This window comes from Hyperoodon ampullatus, assembly GCF_949752795.1.
Source record: "Hyperoodon ampullatus genome assembly, chromosome: 1".
NCBI classification, from domain to species: Eukaryota; Metazoa; Chordata; class Mammalia; order Artiodactyla; family Ziphiidae; genus Hyperoodon; species Hyperoodon ampullatus.
In genome coordinates this window covers 23,245,495-23,265,337 of record NC_136914.1, presented here as the reverse complement: position 1 = coordinate 23,265,337, position 19,843 = coordinate 23,245,495, and the positions used below count along the sequence as shown (strand labels likewise).

The 19,843-nt window shown below is 34.3% G+C and overlaps 1 pseudogene across 1 annotated transcript in view; it reads left to right on the top strand.

The window, feature by feature from the left end:
• LOC307057153 (UBX domain-containing protein 7-like) overlaps positions 1–12,600 on the top strand; it is a 143,283-nt pseudogene extending 130,683 nt beyond the window's left edge. The window contains exons 2-3 of the transcript in view: positions 10,886–11,044; positions 11,268–12,600. The product of the transcript in view is annotated as a UBX domain-containing protein 7-like (transcript). The remainder of the gene's footprint in view (positions 1–10,885; positions 11,045–11,267) is intronic.
• The last annotated feature ends 7,243 nt before the right edge of the window (positions 12,601–19,843 follow it).

Here is a 19,843-nt window from a genome sequence, read left to right as displayed (position 1 = left end):
GCAGAAACAGATCAATTTCTAGAAACATACAACCTACCAAAACTGAATAAAGTAGAAAGCCTGAACAGACAATCATCAAATAAGGAGATTGAATCGGTTATCAAAAGCCTCTCAACAAGGAAAAGCCCAGGACCAGATGGCTTCACCAGTGACTTCTACAAAGCATTCAAAGAAGAATTAGTATCAATTCTTTTTAAATGCTTCCAAAAATTAGAAGAGGAAACAATTCCAAACTCACTTTATGAGGCTAGCATCACCCCAATACCAAAGCCAGACAAAGACATCACTAGTGAAGAAAACTACACACCAATATCCTTGATAAGCAGAAATGCAAAAATCCTCAATAAGATATTAGCAAGTTGAATTCAACAGCACATTAAATGGATTATGCCATTTTTTAAGTAAGTCTTTAATTTTCTATGAATGAATTTACCTGCAATCACTGTTTCTCTCAAAATATTGAGAATTAAGTATTTTCTCTTTTTTCATACTCTAACTTAAATACAAACATACACATATACTAAGACTTTCTTTGTAATCACATTTTAAGCTTTGATTTGGGAGTTAGCATTAAGAAAAATTATCTAAAACTTGGAAATTAGTGTGATGAATTGGGAGATTGGGACTGACATATATACACTAATATGTATAAAATGGATAACTAATAAGAATCTGCTGTATAAATAAAATAAAATGAAATTCAAAAATTCAAAAAAAAAGAAATTTCATCATATGATTTCAATATGATGCTGGTACATTGTTTAACAGGATCACACAAAGGATATTTAATTTCCAGGGGAATGTACTTCTTTTTCACCTTGCTAGTTATTATGAATTTATGACCTCAGAGTCTTTGCAGTTACATGCTAACTTGTTGACCTTGTCTGGTACAGATTATTTTTTCTGGTAAATACCCCCCTGAAAGGTTTTATTGCCCTGCAGGATGTTAACTCTCCCATTAAACTTATTTCAACTCTGTAATACACAATCTTTGTTCTTCTAATTCTAATTTGGACAGGTTTTCCATATTTCTAATTTTCTCATTTATGTGTTGAATAAAATCTCTGAAATGTGATCATTCTATATTTGTATGAGAGTCATGTTTTAAAATTTTTAACAATTGTGCTTTGATATTGGAGCGCAAAATAAGAAAATCACTGATAATCACTTTCATCTCTGCCATATGTCTTTAATCATTCAGAATCACTAAGCTTAGTGATGTATTGAGGCATATAGTAAATGAGTTATGATCCAAGAAGCTACTTCATGTAGTCAAGAAGTTGTTACTGTGCCCAGGTGTAAAAATAATATTTATAATGCTTGTGTGAAAGAGGTTGAATCCTATTTTGATTCTAGTTGATGTCAAGGGATTCCAATAATAACTTAGAATTTATTTTTTAGTTTAGAAAAGAGTGAATGAATGTGAATAACCATAATTTAACTGGAAATTTGTCCCCAAGATATTAACCTGCCCTACTGAGACAGAAGTTAAAGGTAGAAAAAAATAAGTAGCCAAAGGGAAAATCTAAAATACCTGTCATTTCTTCAGTGAAATGGGCTTTGCTGGGTTTTGTCTTAAATCAAGTATGTAAAATCATTGAAACAATCTAAAATTCCAACAATTTAAAAAACTAAAACTGCGACACACTTTTTGATAAATACTAACAACTATTAAGAAGGAACCATAAAGACTTCTTGAAAAATAAGAAATTTGCATTTGCAGTAAAGTATGGGTAATCCAAATAGTTCATTTTTTACCCAGTTTCCTGAGTAAACCTTTATCTATAACTTTTGGATACACTAGAGGGAATGCCAGAATAGACTTTTAATGGAATTCACAAGAGAAAAGTCATGGCTCTTGTCTTAAATCAATTATGGTCATGTAATTTGCTTGAAATTAGAATAATTTTATACTCAGAGAGAAAGAGAGAGATTGTTCTAACTTTATGTTTTACATCCAGTTTATATTCATGTCTTACCTAATTTTCTTCTTTTTGACTGGTTCTATTGACAACCCCAGTCCCAAGGTTATTCTCAATAGTGTCAAGAATTTTTGTTTGTTATGCTTTCTTTTTTCACAGTATAATCTTGTTTGTCTTCTTATATCAGCAATAAATTCTTGACTTCTAATTGCAGCAGCGAATTAAAATTTAGTGTGCCCTCTTTTAAATTAATCTCTGCATACAGCTCTTCTATTCTATCTCGATTTCCATAACTGTCTCCTTCTAATTCCTTTACTATGCCTCACCTGATTTGACACCCCAACCGTATTAAGTTTTTTAACTAGTTGTTCAATCAAAAAGTAATCTCAAAATTACAGCTATACAAAAATTTTAACAGACAATATAGTCTTTTGACTTCTTTTTTAACTTAGCATGTCATTCTAGAATCTGAGAACATTGTTTTCATTTGTGTCTTAGTCTGCGGCATACTGTTGAATATATTGCCAATTATTTTGTCTGGCAAAATTTAAAAGTATAATTTAAATTGAAAGTGTGATAATTAAATAAGTACAATTTTATGCACAATAACCCACAAAATATTAAGCTAGTTAGTATCATCATTAGGTCACAAACCCAATCTTATGATTCAAACCCAAAGTTTTTCCCCATATGCCACACTATCTACTTATATAGGCCACATGCTGATTTCCTTAGCAACTTACTTACAACTCAAAATGTGACCTTGGGCCAGCAGCATTCTCATAATGTAGATTTTTTTTTTAGAAATGCTGAATCTCAGGTCACAGTTTAGAACAACTGAATAAAAAGTCATATTTTAACAAGATTGTCAGATGATTCGTAAGCGGAGTAAAGTTTGAAAAACACTATTAATACATTTCACATGTAAGCTAGAGTGAAACTTATCTTTCTTACTTAAATTTCAGATCTAGCACACTTTTTTTTTTGGGTGGGGTACAAATAAACTGCCTTCCACTTCAGGGAAAAAAAACCAACTTCTGTCATATAACTCCTTTTATCCAAGCTCTTCTGAAACTTACTCACTCATATTCATTTATTTTCAAATAATCATTGAGACTCTACAATGAGCCAGGCATTATTCTAGGTTCTGGGGATTCCATAGTGATAACAAGACAAACATTTGCCCTCATAGAAATTATACTATAGATGAGGTAGGCAAACAATAAACAAGATTAATAACTAAAATACACAGTAGGTTAAATGTAAAAAAGAGCTAAGAAGAATAGCAAAGCAGTAAATAAAAGTGGAGACTGTCAAAGTGAGGTTAGGGTTACAAATTTAGAAAATGTTGTCAGCAATTTTGAACTAAATGTTTTCTTTGAAAGTACATTTATTTTTTAATGTCCTCAACTCTTATCTCCGTGCGGAAAGCACACAAACCTAATCTTCAGCCTTAATTTCTCACTGGTGTGCTGGTTCCAAATACATTACAGTCTATGCAGAAATTCTCTAACAATTTAATATCATTGATTTATTATTATCAAATTACTATTCTGATGTCAGTTCAAGGCTCTCTTGAGCTTGATATTCTTCCCTCAATCCCTCCCCAAGCCCATGCCTTGGAAACCTTCATGAACTTTTTGTGCAAATTAACAAAATTCATTCTCCAAAGATCTCTTTAACTTTAGTGTATCTCTGGCTTGCATAAATCCAAATCTCTAGCTCAACTCTTCTTTAAGTCCTATAAAAAACTGTCTTAGATAACAGCATTAGTGGATAATGTAGACTTTATAGAAGACTCCATAGTCGAGATAGAGGAGGATGTTTGCATTACAGCCATAGGTTGGGCTCCCCAAAATGGAGATTTTCATGCAAACTGTTTATTAGAGAGGGCTATCGGGAGCCACACCAGAATCGCAGTGACAAAGCAGGATTGGAAAGAGGAAGAAGTTGAATTGTGATGATTAGGTTGCAAAAAAGACCTTAAGCAATGGAAGTGGAAAAAGAGTTCCAAAGCCAAAATGGCCCTTTGGAGATGTCCATAATTGATGCAAGACATCTTTACTCCTGTGTTAAACACTCATCCTTCTCTATCTCTGCTGAAGAATCTTCTGTAATATTTATTGTCCTGATGCCACTTGTGTGATATGAGGTCCTCCAAGATAGACGCCAAGATAGGATAGCTATGCAAGAGATTTAATATGGCAATGTCTATGAGAGAAAATTAGAAAGGGGTAAAGAGGAGGCAGGGAGAGCTATCAGACTATGATGAAGATTTAATCCCAAGAGAGTGAGAGAGAAAGAAGGAAGACTGGGTGGAAGTGTCTCAGGCACAGTGCAATTCTAATAAAGTTTAGCAAGGCTGTCAGGGAGTCCTTGAGTCAAAGTAGCTTGCCAAAGGAGTCCTGCACTTCTCAGGGATGCGTCTGACTTACTATCCCTATTGGCTGAGTGTAGGCCAAAGGAAGGATGCACTTAATTTTAGAGCTCAGGTCATTAATTCTCTCAGCAGTCAGAGAATTGAGAGGCATATTCTCATAACTCATACAATTAGGTGCTATAGCTGCTACTACAAAATGAGGGTGTGGAGAAATATGTCTGGAGTGTGGGTGATTCACTGGGTTACCTCAGTGTTTCTATACTTCTAATGAGAGTAAATGAGCTTTTATAGTGATCATGTACTGATAATGACAATGTAACTGGAGGCTTAGAAACCTCAGGAGTGAAGATCTGTGTCACCCTAATGCAATGGAACTAAAACAGTAGAAATAAATGCTCACTAGGTTGATGGGTATCTAAAATGGGAGTTAGAGAAAGGTGTTAAATATCAATTATGGCCTCTATTTGTAGTAGCAGACAGATCTTACTAACCTTTTTATTTCGTGCTTTTATTTTAGACATTGAGAACAGCCATCATTTTTCAATGCCTGTCACAGTCAGAGTAGACTCAATATTGGATACAAGCATATTTGAGCACTGCAAGAAGTAGATATTAGTGGCTTCTATGTGGGTAAAGCATTCCATATTCCCTTGGCTCAGCTCTGAGTTCACCTGAAACTGTGGAGAACATATTGTGCTTCCATGTTCCTCAATGAGACAATTCTGAGGCACAACCAACATGCTATCTCAGAGGGTGCCCAGCAGAATTGAGCCCCAAAACCCACTCATTAACACACCCTATATTGGCTTTTTCTTTTTTGTAGTATAATTTCCCCTACTCCCTCATTTTTATTTCTTTGAATCACATACGAAATGCATACCTGCAATCCAAGTTTTTATCTCATGTCTGCTTTGGGGGGAACCCCAAACTAAGACAATAAGGAAACTAGGCATTTGTTCCTAAATGTCAGGAAGCTTTTAAAATAGCATTTGCTATATTGGTCCTAGTTCTAGACAGTTTTACAACTTTTCAGAAATATAGCTGGAAAACTGCAATTGTTCAATACTTCAATGATCTCAGAATACTAACAACAAAATCCCCTCCTATATGGAAGAAAACATTTAACCTCATGATTTTATTATGGTTGGAAACTGATAAAGTATGTTATTTTTCATTCTTAATGTAATCGTTATTTTGGTAGTGTGAAGAGACTTGGCACACACAAAAAACCTCAAACCATTTGAATCTATTCTTTTCTGGTCAAAACAAGTTAAATAGATTCAAAAAAGCATGTAGACCTGGTTCTTTAATTTAAAGAAAAAACTTTACTAAGAATGTTGAAATGCATTTATGAAATTAGGTATAGATTATAAAATGCATAATTTAATAAAATAAACTATCAGTAAGTTAATTATTTGATTTTTCATGTGCTAGATAGAAGGTAGGTGACTCAAAGTCTTAAGTGAAGAAGGAAAGGGCAATATATTTCTTCTTTTTTTCTGCTGTGATTCAAAGTATAAAGACTGAGAAATAGGATATTGGAATATGGGTCACTACATAGAAAACTTTAGTAAGGAGTGGTGCAGCTAATAAAGAAAAGACCTTTTCTCCAATGCCTCTTCACAAAGCCATGATGATGTTTAGGTGCTTATCTATGGTTTACCATATGTTTGCTTTAGCAAACAGCTAGTTTTGTTTTGTTTGATTTGATTTGGTTTGGTTTGATTTTGAAGGGAAAGGAGAATTGAAGTTTGAATACCTCACCAAATTTCAGACCTGACTAACATTTACATTGCAAGTTCAAAACTCTACATTTCATTAAATAAAATAAGTAACAGTTAAAAGTTGGAGCATGATGAAACTTTGATAACATTTTTTTCATATTATACTTTTATGTCTATAATCACTTGCAAAATATCTTTGATTAAAAATATCATTTTCATAATAAGTTATTTTTTACTGTAAAGTTATGTGGAAGTACATGCTCTGAAACCCAACTGGCCAGACATGAAAGAAAAACCCATTTAAGAACACCATTACCAAAGGACAAACTATAGATATGAACCCCTAGGAGAAATTAACTAGAGTAGAGGCATGTCTTAAAATTACAATTTTATTTCAGAGAAAGCAAATATAAACATTTCCAGTAAAAAGGTTCAAAGTTTAAATATTCTACTGACTTTTTTATGTAACAAGATCAGAAATTATATTGCATAATTTTAAATAAACATATATAATAAGAAAATAATGCTTCTATTTTTTTCTCATTCATTTAATGTATATATCTGTATGGTGGGACTAAGCAAAATGTTAATTTACATGCTTTATTTTTTCCTTCCTAAAAACAACAGTGCCTTTACTGTAAATTCCTATGGTAATGATGCAGTCCTAAAGTAGATTCTTTTGAAGGCACAGTTTTCAAGAAATTCTATTCATGCCACATTCTTAAGAATCAGCAACTATGTGAAATGAATATTCAAAGAGAGTACAAATCTCTGTACACTACTTCTGCAAGGCTGGTTGAGTGCCCTGTTAAAGTAGGCAGAGTTCCCAATGCTAGAGTATAAATTCAAGCCATCTAAGAAATTTTACACAGATGAGGCCCACTAACTTCAGGGAAATCTAGGCAAAGTAAGATTCAAAGAACTAAAACATTAAAATAGTTACATTTCAATAGCATCTCTCTCATGGCTGAGTGGTTTCTTTTAAACTGAAATATTCAAGACATTTTGAGTTAGAGAAAATCATAGCTTGAAACAATATTTTACTGAGGCTTAGGAAGATATTTTTGATTCCATGTTATATTATAAAGAAAAATACTAGATAAATAAAATGAAAGACTAGTCTGAATCTCATCAATCTCACAAATCAGAAATTTGAGTGTTCTGTATAAAAATAGCACTTCAAGTCACACAGCAACAATACATTTCTTTACCAAGCCTTTTTATTTTTTTAAACTTAAAAAAATTTTTTTTAATTATTTTTTAAACATTTATTTCTTTAAGTTTTTAAAATTTATTTTTTTTTTTTAAATTTTTTTTTTAATTTTTATTTTTGGTCATGCAGTGCGGCATGTGGGATCTTAGTTCCCCTGCAGTGGAAGCATGGAGTCTTAACCACTGGACCACCAGGAAGGTCCCCAAGCCTTTTTAAAAATAAGAAAAATCTTAAGAAATTAATAAAATTCTCTGATGGAAGTATGAAAGCCACTAAAAAAGGAACTCACATAATATATATAAATAAATAAAAGTATTTGATAATATATTTTCATAGATGGGTCTTTACTTCTGTAAATGAGCTGCCAAATTCATCTTGAGTTTCTCAAAACTATTTCTATATTTAAAGGAAATGTTTTCCTTTTTCATTTTCACAGGTAGGATATCTACTATTCTTATGGTGAGAGAGCCAATAAATCAACTGGGAGAGTTTTCTTTCATAGCTGCCCATCCTATATATATTGTTATAGGGATTTTTGGATTTTCCCCACTAGCTATTTAGATTTAACTTTACAAAGCTAGAAAGCATTAGATTGCTATTTTGGAAAGCCTATGCCTTCAATCCCAGTAAGCTGTCACCAAAATCTATTCCTACCAAATATTACAGAACACCATTTCAAATTCAACCCTTAGCCAACCCATCAGAATTCAATCCTTTCTATTTTTAAAAGAAAGACATATCAAAATTAATTATTAATTTAAAAAAATTATTTAAGGGTTCATACTAAATTTTTTGTTTCACTTTGGATTTTAAAATGTTACAGTCATCTTAAGAATCATTTTTCTGCCATGAAACCCTAATTCTGAGTATTAGGAACCATATGCACTAGAATAGAATCTCCATGAGGGCAGGGATCTTCTTACTCAAATCTATGATGCCCAGTATGTGGCTTGGCACACAATACAAACCAATGTATAGAAAAAATTACTGATCATTTACTTCTTTAAAAAACTATTGTGTTGAGGATAGGGGTAAGCTTACTGAGATAGTACAATGATATTTCTAAGGAAAAAAGGTAACGAACAATCCTTAACAAAAAGAGAAAATTTAAATTTTATCTGCCTGTCAAATATATCATTCATATACTGCAAAGCAATCCCTATAGTCTAGTTTGCTCACACCTTTCTCTAATCGAGGATTCCTGACAGCTTTTATAACCCCAAAGCAGAATGTCATGTAATACTGAATTCTGAATTTAGGTAGGCATAGTAAAACTGTCTTTAAATCATGATGTGGAACTCGGTATTTTACAGGTAGCATATACTTTCCTTTTGTGGTGTACTTGGTCTCAGATCAAAAAAATTAACATTTTATTCACCTTATAGATCAATTCTTTTTGTTTATTGATGGAAGCCATGATTCTATAACTTTTTCTCAAAGTCACAAACACTGAATTTCAGAGAACCATTCTATAGCTTATTGGGAACCATTCTTTCATCCATCTGTAGATAAAGATTATTAACCCGTAGATTAACTTTCCAGTGGATCTTGTTCAGAAAACCCATGTAAACATCATTTTTCTTAAATCATTATCAGAGTTTAAATTTTATCATTGCATATTTTGATATAAATTATTTTCACAGAGGAAAATGATTTTCTTATTATTTTCATGAATTTTTAAATTATATAGTCATCAAATTCATCACATTTCTGTTCATCATAGTAAAACAGAGGGAAATAATATGATCAGTAGATGCAGTAGAGCCATTGATAACAGTCAATATTCATTCATTAAAATTTTTTTAGAAAAGTAAGAATAGAGGTAATGTCAATTTGATAAAGAATGTCTGTAAAATCCCAAAACAAACATCATCTTTATGGTGAATTGTGAATTATAGAAAGATTAGACATGATACAAGCATGTCCACTATCAGAATGTCAAATGAACATTATCTTAGCAGTCTTTTCCATGTAACAAGACTAATAAAAATGAATAAATTAATTGTAATTTATTTACACAATCCAGCAATGAAGATAAATGAGTTACTGCTACATACGACATAAACAAATCCTGTGCAGAAAATGTAAAGAATATGAAGCCAGTCACAAAAGAAAACTGTTTGCATTATATAAACTTCAAAACCACATAAAACTAGTATAAGCTGTTTGAAGTCAGAGAAGTGGTGCCATTGAAGGGGTCACTGTTCCTTACAAGAGGCATCAAGGAGCTTCTGGGGCTCTAATAATATTCTCTTCTTTTAACTGGGCACTGTTTACACAAATGCACTCACTTTATTAAAACTTATCTGTCTTATGTATTTAGTTATCTTTCGTATATTGTTTTGTATGTATAATTCAATAAATGTATTTTTAAAAGGGATCTGCTACTTGCTACTATATAAAAAGTAATTTTGTATAGCAAAATAGTAATACTATATAATATATAGAATATTTTATGTTATATTAATGCTTTATATAGTAATAGAATAATAGCATATATTCAAAAGCCAATTATATATTATAGTAATGCTATACAGTAATGTAGTAAATTATATAATAATTCATTAAAATATAATAATTATAGCTAATACATATATGCTTAATGTATGTCCAATTCCAGTGCTTGATATGTTTACATATTAAAGCCTCAAAAAAAAAATCCTGGACTTCCAAATTCCAGTTCCACATATACGAAGTTGGAAGTCACCACTTCATCCCCAAAACAGGAAAATTGCTAAACACACTGAAAAAAAAAAACCTCCTTTTAGATCCATAAGAGGGTAGAGGACATGGGGAAAACTGCAGCATCAAGATTGGAGACACAGACTGGCATGTCTTACCAGAAGAGGTTTAAAGTGGAAACCACCATGGGAAACGGTGTCTGGTTGGAAAACCTGAACTGTAATTGATGAATTACTGGAGGCTTAGTGCAGAAAACTCTGAGAACTAAAAACTCCAGGGAGACCTATTTATAGTGGACCCCACAATATTATGAGATTTACCCCCAGGAGCTTAATCAGGTTTCCTCAATAAATATCAGAGGAAAAAAAAATACCTTTTGCTTTTGGCAAGGGGCAGGGAGGGATGGAGGAATAATTTTAAAATATACCACAGTATTCTGTTCTTCTTAACAAGGCCTTCTCTCAGGGAAAGTTAATTATCCGAAGCCTTACCTGCTGAGGTATTATCAGAGCCTAACTGATGTGGGAGAAAGAAAACACCCAGTCCAGCCCACTTAAGCCATTCTGTCCCCCCTAAGGAGGAAAAAAACCTCTGAGAAATTCTTATGAAGTCCACGTTCCAGGGGCATAGTTTCACTCAAAGATTAAGACCTAATCATAGGACTATACAATGCTTACCTTTCCCTCACATTACTAAGGCCTATTTGTATCAGTTCCTCTTACCCAGTACAACATGGTCAACGATTAAGAAAAAATTACATGGTATACCAAAAGACAAAAAAAAAAAAAAAAAAATTTAAAGAGCATCAGAACCAGACATGGAAGGGATGTTTGAATTATCAGACCACGAATGTAAAACAACTACCATTAGCATACTAAGGGCTCTAATGGATAAAGCAGACGGCATGCAAGAACTGTCATGGGCAATGGGCAATGTAAACAGAGAGATATAAATCTTAAAAAAGAACCAAAAGGTTGTTCGGCCGCCGGCCGCGGCGGTAAGATGGGGTGACTGCGCAGAGTCTTCGGCGCTGAAGGGGTTAATTCATCAGTTCGCGGCCATCACCGGTGCAAGTGAAAGTGTAGGGAAACACACACTTGAAACCTACCACAATAATCTGGAGTTGGAGGCTTCCGTGGTGGCGCAGTGGTTGAGAGTCTGTTTGCTGATGCTAGGGGACATGGGTTCGTGCCCCGATCCGCGAAGATCCTACCTGCCGCGGAGCGGCTGGGCCCATGAGCCATGGCCGCTGAGCCTAAGCGTCCGGAGCCTGTGCTCTGCAACTGGAGAGGCCACAACAGTGAGAGGTCCGTGTACCGCAAAATAATAATAATAATAATCTGGAGATGGCAGTCGCTATGTTTTTGGATGGTGGAGGAATGGCCGAGGGGCCCGGTGCCAGTTCAGCAAGTGTCTCCACTGTCAGATCTCACACAGACGAGGAAGTCCGTGCCTGAGTTTCTCAAAAGCAAGAAATATGGGCGGAACTAGAACCTTTGTTTGGTGCTCCTAAAAGACGACAGCCTGCACGTTCAATATTTGGTGGTTTCCGGGATTTTCAAACTGAAACTATTCGTCAAGAACAGGAATTAAGAAATGCAGGAGCACTAGATAAGAAACTACCCTTGCGGATCTCTTCTGGCCACCCATTATTTGGATGCATGAAGGCAGCTTAGAAACAGCCAAAGAGTGTGGCCAGACGCAGAATAAGTGGCTGATGATAAACATTCAAAATGTACAAGACTTTGCACGCCAGTGCCTCAACCGGGAGGTACGGAGCAAGGAAGAAGCGGAGACCATTATTCAGGAACATTTCATTTTCTGGCAGGTTTATCACAACAGTGAGGAAAGTCAGAGATACATACAGTTTTATAAGCTAGAGGATTTACCCTATGTTTCCATCTTGGATCCTGGGACAGGTCAGAAGCTAGTAGAGTGGTACCAGTTAGACCTATCTTCTTTCTTGGACCAAGTAACGGGATTTCTGTGTGAACACGGGCAACTAGATGGACTTTCTAGCAGTTCCCACAAAAAATGTGCCTGTTCGGAGAGCCTTATAGATGCAGGTGAAGACAGCCAGCTAGAAGCCGCTATTAGAGCCTCCTTGCAAGAGACACAATTGATTACACACAGGCGAAACAGGATAACCGCTCAGATGAAGAATCTGAGCCTGAATTTTTTTCTGGCAGTGAGGAGTTCATATCCGTTTGTGGCTCTGATGAAGAGGAGGAGATAGATAATCTTGCCAAGTCTGGAAAGTCTCCCCACAAAGATTTGGGACATAGAAAAGAGGAGAACAGAAGGTCACTGGCTGAGCCCCCTGCCAGAACTGAGCCTGGAACAGCCACAAACCACCAAGGATTGACAGCCGTGGATTCAGAAATATTGGAGATGCCACCGGAAAAATCAGATGGAATACTGGAGGGCATTGATGTAAATGGACCAAAAGCACAGCTGATGTTGCGGTATCCAGATGGAAAAAAGAGAACAAATCTTCCAGAGCAAGCTAAACTACTAGCTTTGGTGAAGCATGTCCAGTCTAAAGGATATCCACATGAACGTTTTGAACTTTACACCAACTTCCCTCGAAGGAAACTCTCTCATCTGGACTATGATATTACATTACAGGAGGCAGGACTTTGTCCTCAAGAGACTGTCTTTGTACAGGAAAGAAATTAACATCATGGCCTGACCACTCTCAGCTTACCCCTTTTTCCCTGTTTCTATGAGATACCTTGTCACTGAGTATGCATTTTGGCTCATAGGACCATAGAACCAAAGGTGGGCAAGAAAGTCACCTTCTTTCTCCTTTATTTATTGTTCTCTCCTATAATCAGTGTCACCCCTCCCCGCTTTTTTCCTCTCCTCTCCCATTTTCTTCTTTTTCCTACTTTTCTCTCTCTTTCTTACCTAGTTTGGTGACCAAATGGAAGTGTGAGGATAAGACCTCCTAGAACTGGCAGCAGGAAATGTATGTTCCAAAAAGTGGTCTCCTACACGGCACTTTTTGGGGATCAAATGATAATGTTACTCCTCAGACTGCTTTGGTAAAGGAATGGCTAGATTCGTATAAGAACAGCCTCCCTTTTTTGTAAGCCCCATTTTTAGTAGGAAGAAGAAATTCTCTAACACATATTTTGTTTTGTTGTTCATGTAGGAAATATCATATAACAAAGTGTCCAGGCTTTTGTTTACATGCAAAAAGCATCCTTTATAATTACTGCTCATCATATTTAAAAAATTTTTCAAAGGATTCCCATCGTCCCAGCTAGAATTATTTCCATGATATGTGTTATTGACAGAAAGAGTGTTAAATTAGGGTGAGTAGCATGGGGTGGCTTTCAATATCCTAGGCTGAGACAACTTTCTTCATTATCACCCTATACACTATCTTGATCCTGCTAGTCCTGGAATGGACATTTCATGAGCATATTGTTGTGACTGGGATAGGAAGGTGCTTGCTGTTTTTGCCAGTACAACATATTGGTTCCTTTGGCCCTTCCATTGTTTGGGTCCACAAGTGATCTATAGGAAGGCAGCTGTTCAATGATCATGAGTACAATGGTTTGTAGTTGTAACCAGTATGCTTATTGATTGTCCTATGTGCTTTAAGCCATACTTAATGTATGCCCCTGGGGGAAAAAGAAAAAGATGCAGCTGAGAGTTGCTAACCATGTTCCTTTGGTTACAAATAATGATTCATTTTTTACCCTTGGTTGGAACAGTCTCTAAAAGGCTCTGGTGACTGAGCTTAATTCCTCATGCTGTTTCTTGCAAAAGGTATCAAAACTGAAAATCTCTCTAAGGGGAAGATATTTAAAATCAACTCATAAGACAACATTTACTAAGGGAGGTGGGGAAGATTACCAATAATCTTCAGATGTGAGTTTTTTTCTGCCAACAAAAGCCACATTCAAATTGTGGTTGGTGAATGCTTTTTTCAGTATTATTTAGAAGAGGCCATCTTGAATCTATATAATACGATTTGACTTATCAGCTTAACATTATGCTCAATTTGTATTTTGGGATTTAGAGTCCTCTGAAGGGGTAGTAAGAATTCTGGTGGCAAAATCAGAACTTTAACTTGTTATAAAACCATAATACAGAATGAACCTATTTTGTCGATTGGGGCTTAGACTGACTGATTCTTCTACTTGAGGAACATAAATTGCTATTGCTCAGAGACCTTTAGTTTCCCATCTACTTTAAGATCACTCTCTTGGCAAGTTGGGGATTAAAAAAAAAAAAATGATGCTTGTGTGTTGCTAGTACACAGTTACAATTAGAGAATACAGTTTCTAATGGCTGGACATTGAGAGACCCTCCCTAAAGAATTAGTTATATATCTCCTTAAGGAAATCATGGAAGATTCTGTTTACTCTTCAGTGATTCCTTTTGAATTAATGTTCTTACATTTTTTTCTAAGTCTGTGTAAGTGCTTATGTGTAAGTATATAATTGTATGAATATTTATAAATATATTTATATAATTACCAAAAACTAGAAAACATTTTTCAGATTAAAAAAATTAAAATGGAGGGGACACAGTTTTTAGGGGCATGAGCCCACTGTGTCCCCCTTTGCCTGGTAAAGCAATAAAGCTATTATTTTCTACTTCACATCCCCCCCCCAAAATTAAAAAGAAATGAAGAATGCTTTTGATGGGCTTATTAGTAGACAGAATATGGTTGAGTTAAGGATCTCGGAGCTACAGCAATAGAATCCTCAAAAACCAAAATGCAAAGAGAACAAGGACTGAAAAAAAAAAAAGGAACAAAATATCCAAGGAATGTGGAACAACTACAAAAAGCATAACATACATGTAATGGGAATACCAGAAGAGGAAGAAAGAGAAAAAGGAAGAGAAGAAATGTTCCAAACAATAATGACTAAGAATTTCCCTAACTCAATGTGAGACATCAAACCATAGATTCAGGAAGCTCAGAGAACACCAAGCAGGATAAATGAAACCAACAAACAAAAAACCTAATCATATCATTGTCAAACTACAGTATATCAAAGATGAAGAAAAATCCCAAAAGAATCCAGAGGAAAGAAATTCCCTATCTATAAAGGAACAAAGATAAGAATCACATATGACTTCTCAGAAACCATGCAAACAAAAGAGTAGGTTGAAATATTTAAAATGTTGAGAAAGAAATAACCAACAACCTAGAATTCTATACCCTATGAAATTATCCTTCAAAAACGAAGGAGAAATGAAGATTTTCTCAGACAAACAAAAATTGAAGGACTTTGTTGCCAATAGACCTAACTTGTAAGAAATGTTCCAAAATTTTTTTTCAGAGAGAGGGAAAATAATACAGGTCAGAAACTAGACCTACATAAAGAAAGGAAAAGCATTAAAAAGGATTAAGTAAAGGTGAAATAAAAACATATTTTTTGTATTCTTAATTGATCTAACAGATAATGGTTTGTTCAAAATAATAATACCAAATATATATGCTTCTGTGCTTGTATTTCAGTGAAATAATGACTACAATGATACAAGGGACAGGAAGGAGTAATTAGGATTGTTTTATTATAAGTTACTCATGAAGCAGTTTTGAAAGTGGACTTAGAAGAGCTGTAAATATATATTGTAAACTCTAAGACAACCATTAATTTTTTTAAAAAAAATATCCAATCTACTAAGAAAGGAGCAGCTATAAAATGCTCAATTAAAAATAAAAAAGCCAGAAAAAAGAGTGGAAGACAAAAAACAGGAAGAGATATGAAATGTAACAAATAAACAACAGTAACAAATGTGTTATATTTAATAAAACTATATCAATAGTCAATTGACTTTGAAATCAATGATCTAAATCACCAATTAAAAGACAGAGACTGTCAGAGTGTATCAAACAAAGACCCAACTGTATGCTATCTACAAATAATGCACTTTAAATATAAAGACATAGAAATAAAGAGTAAATGAATGGAGAAAATATATCATGCTAACATTAATCAAAAGAAAGCAGAACTAGCTATATTAATTTTGGACAGGGAAGACTTCAAAGCATGGAAAGTTAACAGGGATAAAGAAGAGCAATACATAATGATAAAGGGGTCAGTTGTCCAAGAAGACATAGCAATCCTTAATATGTAGACAGAATATCAAATTATGTGAAGCAAAAACTAGTAGAACTTCAAAGAGAAATGGCTGAATCCACTATCTTACTTAGAGACTTCAACACTCCTCTCTCTGAAGTAAACAGATCAAGCAGGCAGAAAATCATTAAAGACATAGTTGAGGGCTTCCCTGGTGGCACAGAGGTTGGGAATCCGCCTGCCAATGCAGGGGACATGGGTTCTAGCCCTGTCCTGGGAAGATCCCACATGCCATGGAGCAACTAAGCCCACAAGCCACAACAACTGAAGCCCGTGGGCCTACAGCCTGTGCTTCACAACAAGAGAAGCCACAACAATGAGAAGCCTGCACACCGCAACGAAGAGTAGCCCTCGCTAGCTGCAACTAGAGAAAACCCCCGTGCAGCAACGAAGACCCAACAGAGCCAAAAATTTTTTTTAAATAAATAAATAAATTTATATAAAAAAGACATAGTCGAACTCAACAATACCACAAATCAACTGGATATAATCACTTTATAGACTACTTCATTCAACAATAACAGTATAAATATTCTTCTCAAGTTCACAAAGAATATTCACCAAGATAAACCACATGTTAAGCCATAAAACAAACCTTAACAAATTTAAAAGAGCAGAAATCAAACAATGTCTGCTCTCAGACTACAGTAGAATTAAACTAAAATCCAATAACAGGATGAAAATTGGAAAATCCCAAAATATGTGGAGATTAAACAACACACCTTTAAATAAGAAGTAGACCTAAGAAAAAACATCTAGAAATTTAAAAATATTTTAAACTAGATGAAAATGAAACTTATCAAAATGTGTGGGATGCAGCAAAAACAATACTTAGAGGGGAATGTAGAGCACTGAATGTGTATATTAGAAAAGAAGAAAGATCTAAAATCAATAATATAAGTTTCTACCTTAGGAAACTAGAAAAGGAAGAGCAAATTAAGTTAAAAGTAAGTAGAAGGAAAGAAATAATAAGAATTAGAGTCAAAATCAATGAAATTGAAAACTGGAAATCAATAGAGAAAAATCAATGAAAATAAAGTTCTTTGAAAAGATTAATAAAATCAATAAGCCTCCAGCCAGACTAAGAAAAAAAGAGGACACAAACTACTAATATCAGAAATGAAAGCATAAATATCATTACAGATCTTGTGGACACTAAAAAGATAATAAAGGAATACTATGAACAAGTCTATGCCCACAAATTTGATAACCTAGATGAAATGGACCAACTCCTTGAAAGACGCAAACTTCCAAAACTCACAAGAAAGAGACTATCTGAGTAGGCCTATATCTATTAAATAAATATAATCAATAATTAATAATTTTCCCAAACAGAGAACACGAGGCCCAGATAGGTTCACTGGCAAATTCTACCAAATATTTAAGGAAAATTTTCTACCAATTCTCTACAACCTTTTTCAGACAATAGAAGCAGAAGAAATCCTTCTTAACGCATTGTATGAGGCCAGCATTTCCCTAATACCAACACTAGGCAAAGAGATTACAGGAAAAGCAAAGTACAGACTAATATCTCTCATGAACTTAAAAGCCAAAATCGTCAATAAAATACTAGCAAGTGGAATCCAATAATGTATACAAAGATTTATAAACCATGATTGAGTGGAATTTATCCCACATATTTAAGGAGGAACCTTAAATGTATATTGCTAAATGAAAGAAGCTAATTTGAAAAGGCTACATACCGCATGATTCCAACTATAATGACATTCTGGAAAATGCAAAACTATGGAGACAGGAAAAAGATTAGTGGTTCCAGGGATTTGGTGGGGGAAGAGGGATGAAAAGCCAGAACACAGAGGATATTTAGGGCCATGAAAATACTCTGTATGAGACTACAATGGTAGATACATGTCATTATACGTTTTTAAACCCATTGAATGTACAACATCAAGAGTGAATTGTAACATAAACTTAGGACTTTGAGTGATTATGATTATGAATGTAGGTTCATCAATTATTAACAAATGTACCAGTCTGGTGTGGATGTTGATAATGAGAGAGGCTACATCTGGTGTGGTGGTAGGGGTTAAGCGGGAAATCCCTATACCTTCTCCTCAATTTTGCTGGGAACATTAAACTGCTCTTAAAAACACTTTAAAAAATCCTATGATCCTATTATACATACTATAGATTAATATAGTAAAGTATATAATAATACAGAGAAAAGATAGTTATAGTAAACACATATATCATGCTTAATGTATGTACTGTTATAAGTTCTTTAAATGTCTGCAAGTTAATTATTTTAAAAATTATTTAATCCCATTATTCTCCTCAATTTACATATAAAAGGGTATCAGGAAAACAGAACTTGTCCAATGTCCAACAGCCTTGTCCAATGTCACGCAGCTAGTTCATGGCAGAGTTGATACAAAACTAGCTATATAAATGGAATGAAGACAAGGTAGGCCACTCCATCAGCATCAAGTACACATTTCAGATGTGCATTTACTGCCTCATAGTACAGTCAGAGTCTATTTTCATATAAAAGAGAGAAATCCTTGCTCACGGTGACTACTGAATTCTTCCATTTGTGTACTGACATTTTTTTCCTCCTTCTCAAACTGTCCCTGCAACTTTTCCTCACTGTCTCCAACAACAACAGTGCTGTGGGAAAAACTACCATTCAACTATCCATCTCTCAGTGAGAAGTCACCTACAAAGACTGAGGCTGCAGGCACAGTTTTGCCCCACATGCCTCTGCTACCTACCCACCCTCTCCACCATGAAAATAGTGAGGTAGGATAAATATATTATGAACATATCTAGAATAATAAATTCAACAATCCTCCAATTCAATTCTGCCATCATGAGATATGAAACATACTATAACCTAACTGCTTTCTCTATTCACTTTGAGTTGTTTTTTTGATAAGACGGAATTTGAATATATTACTTGATTCAAATTTATTTTGTCTCCCCAGTTAATATGGAGGTCATGAAGTGAAAAAGAACAAAAGAGGAGGAGAGGGATTAATAAATGTAGACAGAGCTGATTGCATTTTTCAGACTAGGCAGAATATTAACACAATAATTATTTATGCTCCCACAATTATTTTAGTACCCACCTCTGTAATATAGAGTATTCAATTAGTCCTTGTGTAACAGTTTCTCTTCTCAAGCATCGCAAGTGTAAATAAGGGACAGATTCATACTATGCTAACTCAGATTAGTGGATTTTCCTTTTTTCTTCAGTTTACTCCCATTGTGTTATTCACATCTTAAAACTTAAGGGTTTCTGGGAGACGTTGTGCAACTTTGAAAGGTAAATAACACCACCCCTTTAAAAAAAAAAAACCTTTTCATTTAAAACAAATTTTATTCACTGGTTCTCCTAAACCTTTCAAATAGACTTTTTGGTTAGCTCTACTGAGTATGTATATTTGTTTTAAACTGTTTATTGAAATGCTACTTGATTTTGGTAGAGCAAAAAAAAAAATCCATTAAACATTGATTATCCCTTAACACTACTTTAATGTTAATTATTCTTAACATTTATTGCCAAAATATGTTCTAAAATAGCAGGACCAAATACTATTTTATACCTTATCAGCAAAATATAAGCTTGAATTTAAACAGTACCTGTTATATAGTACCCACCAATAAAAGTTACTCACAATTATTGTTGTTTTATCATTTCTTAAACCTTCTAAGTATAATATGGGTAATACTTTTGAGGGTTTGCTAGGTGAAAACTGGAGCTTTCATTTTTATTGTATTTGACTGTAACAGAAACTAAATATGTGGAAAAAAGTTTATATATCAATTGTTTTCCTCCTTTATGTTCCTTA